This window comes from Canis lupus, chromosome 1 (assembly GCF_003254725.2).
Source record: "Canis lupus dingo isolate Sandy chromosome 1, ASM325472v2, whole genome shotgun sequence".
NCBI classification, from domain to species: Eukaryota; Metazoa; Chordata; class Mammalia; order Carnivora; family Canidae; genus Canis; species Canis lupus.
The window spans coordinates 40802654-40818670 of NC_064243.1; the positions used below are offsets into that span (position 1 = coordinate 40802654).

At 44.1% G+C, this 16017-nt stretch overlaps 1 long non-coding RNA gene across 1 annotated transcript; it reads left to right on the forward strand.

Moving 5' to 3' along the window:
• Positions 1 to 1054: 1054 nt before the first annotated feature.
• LOC118352473 (uncharacterized) lies at positions 1055 to 11543 on the forward strand. Its single transcript, XR_004809645.2, has 3 exons — positions 1055 to 3130; positions 3525 to 3657; positions 10122 to 11543. It is a non-coding gene; the product is annotated as an uncharacterized LOC118352473 (long non-coding RNA).
• Positions 11544 to 16017: the final 4474 nt, after the last annotated feature.

Here is a 16017-nt window from a genome sequence, read left to right on the forward strand (position 1 = left end):
ATGAATATTAACGCAAAAAGATCCAGCACTGGCTAAACACTTGCAGAAACAAGGCAGTATGTTTATTAGATTGGAAGCTTGAGTGGCTGCGAAGATGTGGTGCTCATCAATCCCTCACTCAACAGTGTTGGGCTTGGAATCACGCTGCTTACTTTCTATGTGATTTTGGTAACTCATTAGGTGCTTGCCCCTTCCTCTCTTTATCTAGAAATTAGGAAAATAAAATAATAGATTGTGCACATATATAAGCCTTTTATATAAAAAGTGCCTTATTACTAGTCTGTAATTAGGAAGATACTACACGTAGCTACTCAAAATACTCTTTCTTGCTCATTTTCAGTTGGAAAAATAGTGATCACCACCCTTAAAACTCTTGTTCTTTCTCCTTCCTTTTCCTTCTTGATTGGTTCCTGGGGTTCATCTGATTCTGCAAACCCACAAGTGTGGAAGCCAGAGGAATTCAGTGGAGTGGATGGCACATCTTCAGGCACTGAAGTTGTAAGGAGGAGGTGTCTTTAGAAGCAAGCCTGGAGCATCAGCCTGTGAAGGACAAGTGTCTGTATCCCAGAATTCTCAAGCTCTCAAATTCTGTAGTTAGATGCTTAGGGGACCTGAAAAACCTTGTGTTTTGATCTTCGTTACCTGTGTATTAGACTTTCCACTTTTTAATATTGAAATGTATTTGTGTTATCTCTCCCTCTTGGGGTCACATTTGGCTGGGGTATGGAGGTGGCAGCTGAGCAACAATCCTAAATCCAATAGCCATCCCAGTGGGCCAAATTATAGGTGGGAAATGGCCTTTCATATCCAAGGTTCAAAGAAGGAGAGATCCATCCAGCGAGGTGCACCTGTCTTTTCCTCAGCATTTCTCACAGAAAGAGTTCTTAAATGAAGGACAAGGTTATGGAAGATCATCTTTAATTAAACCTGCAGTCAGTCCCTCGAGGGCTTTGTCTATGTTCATCTCTTAAATTATATACTCCAATTAGCAGAGACCTCCCTCTGGCCTCGAGGTTTTATTCACAGGTCTTGCCTCTTTCTGGCAGCCCAGTCTCTGGAAGCATCGTCTGTAGGTTTCTTCCTGCTGTCTCGCTTGCGTTCTTTTCCCTCCCAGCGAGCTGAGGCTGTGAGCCAGGAAAGGGCAGGCCTGCTCTGTCTCTCAACTCCCCACCCGCTGCTCATCACCACCCCACTGGCCATCTCTCCTGGCTCTCCCCTGAATTGGTCTCCACCTGTCCAAAGCCTTTTAATAAAGATGTTGACCCGCATTTCCTGCTGTTTCCAGAAAGAAGCGATGTTTCCTTTTCTCAGCCAGAAAGTCCAAGGGGTAAAGGATTTCTGGGAGAAGAGGTGGAGAAGCTTCTTGATCAAGCACGGACCTTGATGACTTTTTTTCCTAAGATTAGAAAAAGCCAGCTGATTTTTAAAATCTTCATCACTCAATAAATTCATCATTGAAAAAGGAACCAGAAAACATAGAGTTTCTTTCATGGGATCCACGTATTAATCCTAAAAGGCTTTGGCTTCTTGAGATATCTATTAAGAAGATCAGCAGTCATTTTTTAAAAATCACTATAATAAACTATTTCTGGTATACAGAAAAATCTAGGCAATGATATTGGAATACTGATCTCTGTCCATAGCAATCTATCATCTGTCTATTTATCTATTTGTTATTCTAGATAAAATCGGAGGCCTGGCTGACCCATCCTTCCCTTTGTAGAGGCAACTAAATTTGCTCTTTAGCCTTCCCATGCGTGCCTTTATATTTTTACTACTTATGTAAGTTCCACAAGTGATACTACACTTAAAACTTCATATACATAGTATCATACTCCATTTCTCTATCTGCACCATGCTTTTTACATGTGAGAATTTCCTGTTTTAATAATCATGGCCACTTCATTTATTCTAAGGGAGGTGTCCAATTGCTCATGGATGTAGGCCATAATCACTTCTCGTGATTAAAAACAATGCTATGGGGCACTTGGGTGGCTCACCTGGTTTAGTGTCTGACTCCTAATTTTGGCTCAGGTCATGATCTCAGGGTTCTGAGATCAAGTCCCACGTCTGGCTCCCCACTCAGCTCAGAGTCTGCTTGAGATTCTCTCTCTCCCTCTCCCTCTGCCCCTATCCCTGCTCGCATGCATGCTTTCTCTAAACAAACAGACAAATAAATAAAATCTTTACAAAATTACAAAATAAAAGTAAAAACATAAAAACAATGCTATGACGGGCTTGCCACGGCAGGGATCCGTACACATGACAGTGTCCACAGTGAGTTTTAAGATGATCAGATATGTTTGGAAAAGTCCAGAGCAAACTTTTTCTAGAAAGGGTGAGATAATAGGTAATTTAAGCTTTGTGGGCCACAGAGCTTTCGACAGCCTCTTGCCACTTCCTCTCACCCCACTGCCACTTTTTTTTTACAACCCTGTAGAAATGCAATAACCATTTTTAATTTGAGGGCCATACTTACTATGCCAGCTGGATTTGGCCATCTTGTTGGCATAGAGACTGGCCCTGTTCTGGGGAATACTGGCAATGAGGCTGTCCGTGCCTCTGAACTTACCAGATATCATCGAATACTCAAGGTGATTTTGGAGAAGCACAATATCTGTCATCTCCCTTTCCTGTGATAGTCTGTGATGACTTATTTCCACCCTCCTTCCCTCCCTTCTTCTTTCCCTTCCTTCCTTTTGACATGCCGCTTGTGCAAACATGGATCATTTCTTTTTACTATGGAACTTCTTGCTTGAGCTCAGATGTTTACCCATTATATCTGAAGAATTCTATAGAATTATAGAATGAGACTTATCTTACTTCCAGAAACCTGAGTGTGGCCTGGGCAGGGGTGCAGCGTGGAAACAGTCTTCTGCCTCTGGGAGGTGGCATCCAGAGCAGATGCCATTACGGAGACAAATGGGGTAGGCAGTGCCCATTGGACACATAGTCATAAACGTGCTTGAACTATTTGGCGTACTTAATGGTGAATACTGATTAAGGCTTTTGATTTTTATGACTACCCAGGGGGAAGAGCATATGGGGAATGGAGGTAATCCTGGAAAAGAAAGAAAATATTAACACAGAACAGTCTTGAAAATATAAAAGTATGACAAGTCTTGAGGGGGTGAGTATGAGATCAATATTTATGATGAAAATATATGGTAGGGAGCTTTGAGAAAATGAAGAATTCTCAGGCTGTGGGGCAGTCGGGTGTCAAATAAGCTCATGTCAGTCACACTGGACACTTTTTTTTTTTTAAGAGAGAGAGAGAGAAAGCACCCAAGTGGAGCATATGCACATGCACCTATGAGCCTATGAGGCCCTATGAGGGGAGGGGAGGGGCAGAGTGGGAAGGGAGACAGAATTTAAGGAGGCTCCATGCTGAGCAGGGAGGCTGACCTGGGGCTTGATCTCATGACTCTGAGATCATGCATGAGCTGAAGTCAAGAGTCCGACACCTAACCAACGGAGTCACCCAGGTGCCCTCATACTGAACACTTTTTAAATTATAATTACAGTATTAGAGGACTGGGGCGGCTCTGCTGAATGTGAGAAGAAAGCGTTTTGTTCTCAGAAACAGTCTGTTGGCCTGGATACAAGCTGGCATCCTGGAAGACCAGGAGAATGCTAAATGGCCTGGTGGCCCTACAGGTGTGGTGCCATGTGGGGCAAGAAGGTGATGGGGCGGAGGCCTGGGGAAGCCTCCGATGATGACTGCTGAGCTCTCCGCAGTGCACGGGGCAGGAGCAAAGGCAGAGTCACCCGAGGCAACCGGAGCGAGGAGCTCCGCATAACCCGCAGTTTGGCCTCCGTGCTGGTAGCCAGGGGGACGCCTGGAGCGAGTGTCAGGCCGCAGGAGCCGCACTGGCTGACAGCCTCTTGGATCCCGCAGGCCCCGGCCGGACGCTCCAATCCCCGCTGCCCCTTCCCTTCCTCGGGCTGCTCACACCCAGGGAGGCCCCACTGGGGACACCCTTCCCAGGTGACACCCTGCCTCGTGGGCAGATGGCCCACATTTCCTGCTGTGCTGGATCTGGCAATTCCACGGCGGCCACTCAGCGGTGCCTGGGGACACCCAGCACCGGCCCCGTGTCCTGGGCCAGCAGCCTGCCTGGCACTAGGGGGGCTCAGAAGCCACCGTGCTGCTTGTCGCTTTCCTGGTCGCATGTCTCCGACCCAAGGCACACACCTTTTTCCTCCGTCTCCATGCCAACACTGAGCCCGAGGCGCCCTCCGTGTCCCCGTGTCCCTCCCATGCCTCCTCAAGGACAGCCCGGGCGGCAGTGTATTGATTACCTCCTTGACCTGACTCCTGGTGGCCTCAGGCCGGGCCCTCTTCGTTCGCTGCAGCTGAAGCCCAGAGCCCTCTTTTTGTTGTCCCACCTGGAGGCCAATTGTGCAAAGTGTGAATGAAAGGAAATAGTTGCCTAGCATCTGTAAGAAATACGCCCTTGGAGTTTAATAACCGATATCAGGGTGGCATTTTAGTGTCAAAAACATTTTCATCTGTGTCATTTGATACACACATCAATTCTATGGGGTAGGCAGGGCCGGTGTGACTTCTCACAAAGTATTTTTTATTGTCACTTTATAGACAGGGATTTAAAGCTTGAAGAGAATTTCTGTAGAGAATTTTAGGCCTTCCCAGAAATTTCTGAAGTTCCCAGAGCTGGTCCATGATGGGGTTGGGACAGATCCAGATCTTCGACCCTTAATCCATGATTCTCAAATATTGCCTGTCAGGGTTCTTCAGAGAAACAACCAATAGGATACATATGTATGTATATATGTATATGCCTGCCTTTGGATGAGAACTGAAACTCTGGCTCTCCCTGGATCTCTAGCCTGCTGGCCTTTGGGCAGGAACTATACCATTGGCTGTCCTGTTCTTGGGCTTTCAAATTTGGACTCGAATGAAACTATTGGCCCTCAGGGGTCTCTAGCTTCCTGACTCACTCTATGAGTGAGGACTTGTGATCTTAGGACTTGTCCACATTCATAATTATGCGAGCCAATTACTTATAGTAAATCTCTTTATACACACACACATGCACACACACACCTCTTCTTGCCTATTGGTTCTGACTCTTTTGGAGAAGCCTGAGTATACACTCTGTTACACTATGTCTCAGCATCTTATTACTGCCTGTTTAATTGTGACTCTTCACTGGGCTACAAACTCTGGATGGGCAGGGACCAGATCCACTTGTTCCTTGCCATATCCTTAGCACCTGGTGTGGGGCATGGAGCGTAAATACTAGCAGGATGCCTGTGGGTTGGCTCACTGAATAAATGAGATGCTGAGACCCCAAAGATGAGTAGGAATAAGTCAGGAGAAGGTATAGGAGGTGGTGGGATTAGACACTGGAGAAGGATGTTCTAACAAAGGGAATGGGACAACTCAAGTGTCTGGCTAGAATGGGTACCACGAGTTTGGCTATCAGTGATTGGAGGTGTCAGCATGAGGCAAGAGGGGTGAAGCCGGAGAGTCAGGTCACAATGACCTTCACATGCATGTTGTAATGTGTTCACTTTATCCAAATGGGGAACTCCTAAAGAATTTGAGGGTTTGGAACTTATCTTGCAGTATGACCTTGACTAAGGTATTAAGTCCATCTGGGCCTGGGTTTTATTGTTGGTGCTTGGTTTTATTTGTTTCTTTTTGTCGTTTGACAAATGAGGGAAATATTTGCCTGAACTGATTATGAGAACCCCAGGGGAAGTACCCCTGGTGGGTAAAGGGTGGCCTGCTGGAAATCTGAAGGGGGCCAGTAGGCAAGGCCCAGTGTGCCTGTGGGGATGGGACCCACCTCACCTTTGGTGCATGAGTAGAACTCTGTGGTATCCTTCTGCTCTCAAGAGCAACTATCAGAAGCATGTGATGAATGAGTCTCTAGTGGCATCAGAGAGTTAGGATGCCTTCCTGGAGTACCCAACATCAAGGGAGTAACTTGTGTCTTGGGAGCATCTAGGTGAATAAATGATGTCTAGGAAGAGTCCCTGGGGAAGAATCACAATAGCATGAGCAATACTCTCTGTGTTAAAAGCAAGGGCCATTGAGTTCCAAGGTAAAAAATCTTGGACCCATTTAAGATCCATGTGTCTCCATGTGCTGGTTAGAATTTATCCATGCTCATACTATGCAGGTCAGCTGCTGACAAGATCTTTTCATTGGTCAAATATACTACACTGTATGGGCATATGTGAAGGATGAGTAGATTAAATAAATATTGCAAAGCCTTCCAAACCCCAGTTTGCTCCCAGGAGAAGTATTCTATTTTTCTGAGCTTACTAGAGGAAAGAAAGGCAGATTGATTTTCCTAGCAGTATGGTAGATAGAAAAGGATGGATAGGGTTTTGTTTTTTGTACTGAGATGATAGAACTATAACAGATGCTTAGAAAATGCCAGTGCCTTGCACAGCCTTAGCTGATGGGGATTACAAATAGCAGGCTGAGGTTTTTAATTTGGGGGCATTCTTGGGAACTTGGACTCTGTTTTTACACTTATGTGGGCATCAAAAGAATCCAACATGACTCATATAATCTGAATGGGCACTTGGAAAGTCAAACTGTACCACATAGGATGGAAATGCTACCAAATGAAGACAGAAAAGTATTGTTCAGCCTAAGAGGCAAAGTTTTTGTTTTTATTTATTTATTTTTTTAAAGTAAGCTTGACGCCCAATGTGGGTCTCAAGTTCACGACCCTGAGATCAAGAGTCACATGTTCTGAGTGAGCCAGCCAGGTGCAAAGTATTTTTCCTTACCCTTTTCCATTTGCTTTCTTGTGTATTACTTGTACTTTTTCCTTCCTTTCTTGTCCTCTCTTTGCTCTTAAACTGGTCCCCCCATCTTCCTTGAACTCCTATTTCTGTTGATCTCATCTCAGGCCAGCAAGGGTGAGGGCCTTGCGAAAAAGCAGATGAATCATGAAGTGGAGGCCACTCACAAATCATATTACCCACTTGTTTATCCAGCGACTGCCACATGCTTGGTGAACAGTCCCTTGTTTCCAAGGGCTAGTGAAGCTAAATAAGCAGACTGGGGACAGTTACAAACTCTCTAGGGCCCACATGACAAAGACTGAGTCAGAGAAAGTAGAGATGAATGAGAAAGAAATTTTTGGTGGGCAAAGAGGAACCCTCAAGGTGTTGGGGATTAAAATGAGCAAAGATAGAGAGGTGAGAATCATGAGAAGACCAAGCTGGCTGGAGTGGAAGATGGTAGGCCCGAGCAGGTGGGAAGCAGGCCAGCAGCAGTTGATAGCTGCCTGACATTGAGGGGGTGTGCAACCCCAATTCTGATGCCTATCCAACTCTTGCTCTTTCTTTTCTGCTCCTCCATAACTGTATTTAGATCTCCTCTTATAACACTAACTGGTTGCATCATAATGTACCATCTGTCATTATTTTTATGCATATCCAAATGTAATTATCACCAATAAGGTCTTGAAGGAAAGGGATTATCAGAGTGATCTCTGGCACGCAGGAGGTGCTCAATACAGATGAATTAATGTCTGTATACTCTCGGGTAGCACAGAACCTGGCATGTAGTGGGAGTCCAGCATATCTCTACTGGGACTCAGTGTTCAGTTGCAGATAAAGAGTCCACTATAGCTATTTTAAGCAGAAAGGGATTTAATACAGAGCATTAGCTGCTTACAAAATTGTCGGAAGGGCTAAAGGAGTGGGATTGTAGGCTGGGCTCCTAGGAATGACTCTCAGGAGAACAAGAATGCAGGACAGAGAGACTAAGGGAATTTCAGGAATCTGGGGAATCGGCAAACCACTGTAGCAAATGCCAGGTTCTTCTGGTCCTATCCCTTAGTCATACTCCAAGGTTCAGGGGGTAGCCATTGCAAATACTGGTTCCAGAAACACACCATCCCAGCCTTGATCCTGGGATCAAAAGTTACCATCAAACCTGTTGGCTGCAAAACTGAACCATGCCTGTGAGCCCTACCTCCCTCCCCACTTAGGTCATCCTCCAAGGCTTACAGGAGTGCATTTGAGTGGTAAATCCTAATCCCTTAGGAAACCCTAGCTGCAAAGACTCTGGGAAAGTCTACTTATAATCAGTTCAAAATGACTATAATATATGAAAGTCCTTAGAAAAATGTTGGACTAAAGAGATACCGAGTGGCCATTTCTACTTCACTAAATATTTGAATATTCCTTAGTCCAGGATATGCTGTTCAAGCTCAAAACAGGAAGCTGGCAAAAGGGAATATTCTCATTAGCTTCCTCTTTGAAGCCTATGTGATTTATTTTATTTTTTTTTTAAAAGATTTTATTTATTAGAGAAAGTGGGTGTGCATGTGCAAGAGAGAGAGAGAGAGAGAGAGAGAGAGAGCAGGAGCAGAGGGAGAGGGAGGAGCAGAGTCCCTGCTGAGAGGAAGCTGATGTGGGGCGTGATACCAGGACCCTGGGGTCATGACCTGGACAGAAGGCAAACACTTAACTGACTGAGCCACCCAGGTGCCCAAAGTCTATGTGATTTAATAGATCTACCTAGAAAGATCCAAACACTTACTCTGTCCCCTATCCTCAATTTGTAATCAGGGCAACTACAGTTTGGAGAAATGACTTGCTAAGCCAGTCTGGGGCAAGTCCCATAGTGATTTCTGACAATAATCACTTTATGCACCAAAGACAGGATCAGATGGGTCAAAAGCAGCTTATTATTTCCCTTTCTTTCTCTTCAAATCTTGTTTCCAGATCACTTTGCCAAGACTGGATGGTTGATGGTAGCTCTCATTAAAGTTGAGATTCTCAAACTTTTAAGAAAATTTCTTTATTTAAATACAATTTAATTAACATACACTGTATTATTAGTTTCAGAGGAAGAATTTAGTGATTCATCAGTTGCATATAACACTCAGTGTTCATTACTTCAAGTGCCCTCTTTGATGCCCATCACTCAGTTACCCCATCATCCCATCCACCTCACCTCCAGCAGCCCTCAGTTTAGGAAACAAACTCCTAGAGTTAAGAGCCTCTTCTGGTTTGTCTCTCTGTCTAATTCTATCTTATTTTATTTTTCCTTCCCTTCTCCTATGTTCATCTGTTTTGTTTCTTAAATTCCACATATGGGTAAAATCATGGTATTTGTCTTTCTCTAACTTATTTTACTTAGCATAATACCCTCTATTTCCATCCATGTCATTGTAAATGGCAAGATTTCACTCTTCTTGATTGCCAAGTAATACTCCATTGTATGTATACACCACGTGTTCTTTACCCATTCATCTCCCAATGGACATATGGGCTCTTTCCATGTTTTGGCTATTATAGACACTGACGCTATAAATATTGCAGTGAAGTTTCCTCATTAGATCACTATATTTGTATCCTTTGAATAAATACCTAGTAACAAAATTGCTGGGTCATAGGATAGCTCTATTTTTAACTTTTTAAAGAATCTCCATACTGTTTTCCTGAGTGGCAATACCAGTTGGCATTCCCATCAACAGTGTAAGAGAGTTCCCCTTTCTTTGCATCTTCACCAACATCTGTTGTTTCCTGAGTTGTTAATTTTAGCTATTCTGATTGATGTGAGGTGGTATCTTGTGGTTTTGATTTGTATTTTTCTGATGCTGAGTGACATTGAGCATTTTTTTCATGCGTCTGTTGGCCATTTGTATGTCTTCTTTGGAGAAAGAGGTTCTCAAACTTTTAAGAAGTTTTCTGGAACCCTTTAATAAGGATTTAATAAGGCATTTAATAAGATTTATAAGAATCTCACCAGCCTCTACTCCCATATCTAGCTCAGGCCCAGGTAGGTTTAGGGTTTAGGCATATTCACCAGGGAGGACAGCTCCACCCATGTAGTAGAAGACTTCTTGATGCTGGATTCCAACTGCCGGATTCATGGAAATGTTGCCTTCATGCCTACCACTAACAAAGCACCCATCACTAAGTTAATTCATTTGCATAGCATAGCTTATAGCTCTCCCAGTGTCAGGACAGCATGGCTCCTTCCTTTAGATTATAGTGGTATTAAAAATCTTTTCTTAGAACATTGGAAATATGTCTAATAAGAAGAAAGAGGAAACTAACTTATAATTGTACCTTGTACCACACAGTAACATTTTGGCTTTCATTTTTTGTTTCAGAGTCATGGGATTTTAAGAACAATCTAACAAGATACATCCATATATCTGAGGGAGGACTTCATCATGTGAATGTGGATCTCTCCTCTTGTAGAGACATTACCAGGCAGACATTACCACTCACCATTGCAATGTTCATCATTCTGAGAAAATTATTTTTTTACAGCTAACTAAAAAAGAAAACTTGTACAGTTATAGCCCATATTTTTAGGCTATCGTCCATGGCGATAGATAACATTTGGCCCTCACTATCTGGAAGAGATGAAGAAAGGCCCACAATCTTCTCTAGTCAACAAAGAAATGCTTGATAGAATCATCAGGGGGCTGACTGGTGTCTGGCAAGTGCAGGGAAGTGGATTGAATTAATAGGGGCTTTTTGTTCTCCAAAAAGTGTGTGGACAAAGGCTGTGCTAAACGGGCAGCATCTCCATAACTCTCTTGACATATGTTCTGACTCTGCTATGTAAGCCCACAAAAAGTTAGCATATGGCCTTCTTTCTCTTTCCCCAGGGAAAACAACAGGCCGGGACATGCCTGCTAGCCTGCTGCAGCCCTTGCTGTGGAAAAAGGAGTGTCTGTGGCATTGCTGCCAAAAAATATCCTTCAGAGGGCTCCCAGAAGGTTTGGCCTGGCTTGACCTCACCATGGATGAGAGGCAAGGCCAATTCTGGCTGGTTCCTAGGCCAAGCAGCCCACCCTGACAGCACAGTTGAGGTCTGGGTTTGGAGTTGAGGTTAAATATAGCCTCACACACCTTCTGGAGTCACACTCGGGTGCCTCCAAAGGGCAAATTGGTCTTAAAATGATTCACTCACAGGGAAAAAATCACATCCATTTTCTTTCCTTGGGCTGTACAGTTCACAGAGACATAAAAGGTTTGAAATGTGTTGGCTTCTCAGATCTTCTGATGAGACTGAGCTGCAGAAGTGCAGCAGCTGGTGGCAAAAGCAGCATCTCAGCACTTTCTATTCTCCTGTTCTCTCCTCCACTCCGATTCCCCCACCCACGCTTTGCCTTTTTATTGCTGACACCCCAGAAGCCTCCAGGAAACATGGCCCAGAGGCATAAGATCCAAGGTTTTCAGGTCAGAGTAGTGCGGGAGCTTCAGCCTTTTCTGAAGCGAAGCTATGGGGCAGACACACAGCCTTCCATCTGTTCTGGTGATAAGCCAGTCTGGTATTGATTGTTGGACTTTGACAAAGAACACGTGGATATGACAAGGTTGCTTCCCTGCCCCACTCAATAGCAAGCAAACCGAAAGCACTTTCCAGGCAAAATTAACCAGTGAAAGAGAAGGTAGGTGTGATATTGTGATTTATAATGAAAATGATATATTTGGTTTCATCCCCATATCTGGCACAGAGCTCCTAAAACCCCTGAAAGTTCCTAAGTGATGGGAACAATAAAGGCGTCTCTGATCTTCTTGATGATGTCTCTTTTGGAAAGTACCCACCTCTCCCAAGGTAACCACAGGGATGGGGGATGGGGGCCAGAGGAACTATCCATGGGATTAGAGGGTCAGAATGTTCCAGTCCCACCGCCTAACCTCAGGGGTCGGAGATGAGCTCAAGGTTGAATCAATCACCAATGGCCAATAATTTAATCCATCGCATCTGTGTAATGAAGCCTCTATAAAAACCCAAAGGACAGAGTTTGGAGAGCTTCCAGACTGGTGAGCATAGGGAGCTGCTGGGAGAGTGGTGCCTCAGAGAGGACATGAAAGCTCTGCCTTTTCCCCTTACCTTGCCCTATGCTTCTCTTCCATCTAGCTGTTCCTGAGTTACATTCTTTTACAATATACCATTAATCTACGAAGTAAAATGTTTCTGAATTTTGTGAGCAACTCTAGCAAATCAACAGAATCCAAGGTCGGGGGTGGGGGGTTGTTGGAAGCTCTATCCATAGCTGGTCAGTTAGAAGCACAGCTGACTACCTGGGCTTGCAATTGCCATTTGAAGTGGGTGTGAAGGGTGGGCAGGGGGCAGTGTTGTGGATTGAGTCCTTAACCTGTGGGATCTGATGCTATCTCTGGGTAGACAGCATCAGAATTGAGTTGAATTGGATAACATGTAGTTGTTGTGGGAGAGTTACTTGTTTGTGTGGAGTCCCTGCACCCACCCCCCGACCCCCTCATTAGAATTGGGTGCTGAATATTGATTGGAAGGCTAACAAGTACGTTTGTGGTGAAATAATTTCTGTCTTCCTAATCCTTTCTGCATCATGGCATGAATAGAAAAAGATATATGATGGCATACTGGAGCAAACAGGACAAGCAGAAGTCGAGGTCACTGAGAGATTAGGCCTGTAACCCACCAGGACAATACCAGGGGAACATTCTGAATTCCATGAGCCCAGTCAGCTGTGTTATCTGAGGGGGAGAGGGCAATTCATTATAGAGCAACTTGAAATTCTTCTAGAGATTGATGTTCACATGATTGATTCCTCCCTCCCTTACTTTCCTTTGCCCCTCTTTGACTGATTGATTGATTGATCCTTTCCATCATTAATCAAAATCTGTCTTCAAGGATCTTGGGAAAATGCCCATTAAGCAACCACAAGGTAGTATAAAATGTACAAAGAGAATGGAAAGAATGTTCTAAATCAGTTTCTTTCACGCATGTGTTGCGTATTAGAATAGTCTGGGGTCTTTAGAGATGTAGCTTCTGACCTTGTTCTCAGGTTCTTGGATAGAGATCAGGATTCTGTACTTACCACACCCCCAGGAAGCCCTCATTTCATGCTTTGGGTAACCTGCTCAAAGCAATGTCACCCACTGTCTGTCCTCCCTTTATTGACTGAATGTCAGGATACTCAGGGTCACACTGTATTTCCAGGGACCATTTGATGTTTACCTTTTACTTTCTTCTGTCCAGACTTTCATACTTGTTGCTCAACACCAAGTATTTTCAACACTGAACATTTCTAACCTTTCGGTTTCCCAAAGAGTACCCAACGTCAAGCCAGAGTTTCAAGGATTAAAGGGTTTTCAAGCTTTGGTGTCACTGCTCTCCAGGACTGTTTGAAGGGTGTGGGCTGTTCTAAGGGGCAGGTACAGATGTACTGAATGGTGTGGCCTACACCTAGTCTGCTCTTGGTCTGGAACTGGTTTAGTTTGAAAATGAACTGTGAGCTTTGTGTGCACGAAGAACATGACTGCATAGTGTAAAAAAAAAAAAAAAAGACTCTTTGAACTTGACCAATATTTTGGGAAAGAGCTGGATGAAGAAAACAAATGCATGATTGAACACATGCTTTGGGCCATCCCAGTGGGCCTGCAGTCTTCCAGCTGGGTCCGGGACACCCGCCCTCTTATTTGTCCTGGAGGCTGGCAGACACTTGCAGACATGTCCAGAAAATTAAGTTCTTTACCTCCAGTAACAGACCAAATCGTAGGGTGACCATTTAATTGATGTGCAGCCAGAGACTCTTAAGAGTGAACAGGGTGCTATTAGCTACATTGAAAAAATACACATAAGACTCTACTGGGCACCCAAACCAATTCCTACTTTCTTAAGTAGGAGGAACCCAAGACTGCCAGTGTGAACTAGTGTCAACCCTGTGGTTTCAGCCAGTGTGGTCCTAGAAGTCTGTCCGACCTGTACTTCTCAGCCTGGAACAATGAAGCGCAGTTGCCAGCTCTGTGGACTTGGAAGACCCACCACTTTTGTGGACTCCTCTTCTCTGTCAAAGGAGTTGAGCCCTCACCCCTGGGCCAGTTCCGAGGCTTGGTATTGATGAAGGAGAGTGTGCTCCAGGCCCTTTTCTCCTTTCCTGTCCTCTTCCCTTTTCATCCAGCACCCATGCCTCATTCTGCACCAGTTTGTGGATGGCGGCACCTATGGTTATTGTTATCATTTCAAAACTCCTTTCAATATACAAACCAATTTGATTACAAGTCGAAGGCTACCTAACTGTGGATGCATTGCTTCCATAGTGTATTACATACTTTGTGGTCTACATGTAACTTTCCTCCAGCGTATTGCAAGTCCCTTTCCTGGAGGTTGGGAGCTTAGAGCATCCGTCTAGCGTAACACCTTGCATAGATGGGGGATGCTGTTCAAGTGAGTTATAGCAACTGAATTGAGCTCATTAAGTCCTGGCAATACTCATGAGGCTAAAAGAAGCTCTTTCTCATTGGTGGCGGGAGCCTGGGATCCCCTCAGTTTAGAGTGATAAGAATTTTTCTGAGTTTCCTTCTGCTGCCATCTGAGACAGCACCTGCTGTTGAAGGAGGGATGAGATGCCACAAATGGTACCAGAAAATGGATGAGTCACTTGGAGGGGTTTCCCAAGCCTGGAGACAGAGAGCCTCAAACATGAAGAGAAGAGACTTTAGGTATGTGTTTTGCTAATGAGTTGATAGGATTCAGTGTTTATTTAGGACCATCCTTTAAAAGAGAAGTGGGTTTGATGGGGATGAAATGCATAGCACAGGGCATAGAGTCAGTGGTATTGTAATAACATTGCATGGTGACAGGTAGTGAGTACACTTCTGGTGAGCACAGCATAATGCATCACTACCTTGTACACCCAAAACTATTGTAACATTGTGTGTCAACTATATTTCAATAAAATAATAAAATAAATAAAAAAATAATAAAAAACAGGATTGGGTAGTCTGGCCAGTGAGCAGAATCCAGCCTGATTCCTGTTTTGGTAGGATCCTGAAACTAAGCATAGTTTTTCCAATCTCAAATGGTTGGGGGGAAAATGAAGAGAAGAATGACATTTCACAACATGGAAAAATGACATGATATTCAAAATTCAGTATCCACAAATAACGTTTTATTGGACCACAGCCATGCCCATTTGGCCACGCCCACTTGTCCACCTGTTGTCTCTGGCGGCTCTCTGCTATAACAGCACAGCAGTTGACAGGAGTTCACATGATGCTTTGCTGCTTGGTGCATTATAAATTGAAGTGTTGTGATTGTGACTCGACAGCATTTGGGATGCCGCCCCCTCTGCCATACTGGGACATTTCATTTTACTTTTTATTAACCAGCTATTCCAAAGACTTCAAATTATAGTGCATAGGAGAGTAAACCTGAAGCACTATGTTCTAACTCAGTAGTTGCTGAGGATGATTTTGCTGACAATTGTAGACCAAAGAATCCCACAATTTACCTTGGCTGTTTTAATTTTGAAACCTATGCTCACAGGAGGCTTGGCAATTGAGATGGGGTGGAATTTGGCTATGCAATTGCACTAGACTCAGTTGTTTTCAAATACCTATGGTGTTCAAAAATAACTGTTCTTGGGGTGCCTGGGTGACTCAGTCAGTTGAGTGTCTGCCTTTAGCTCAGGTCATGATTCCAGGGGCCCAGGCTTGAGCCTCGCATTGGACTCCCTGCTCAGTGGGGAGTCTGCTTCTCCCTCCCCCTTTGTCCCTCCCCCATCCAACCCACAGGTTGTGCTCTCTCTCTCACTATCTCTCTCTCTAAAAAAATAAAAATTTAAAAAAATCTTAAAAAACTGTTCTAGCTATTTTTCTTGAAATCCACTTTTGTTAATGGATAATTTTCTCTCGTTATATAACACTAATATATGCATATCTAATATGCACAACTATATATGTATATACATATATTTTTATTTATAGTTATATAACAAGGACACATAATATCCTTGATTTCACCTCTTGTCCCACAGAACGTAAAGTATTTACTCCTTGGCCCTTTATAGAAAAAGTCTGCCTACCATAGCTTTAAACATTCTTGTCTAGCCCTAGAAAAGTTGAGTCCTGGTCTTCATTGGCTTGGTGGCCGAGTCCAGCTGTGCTCCAGTATGATCTCACCCGAGTTCCCATGTGCACACTGGGCTGCAGTGATGTGTCCCGTTCCCTTTCACTTCCCTGCCTGTGGAGAAGCTGCTTCCCGGGCCCCCCGTGTCCTGCCCC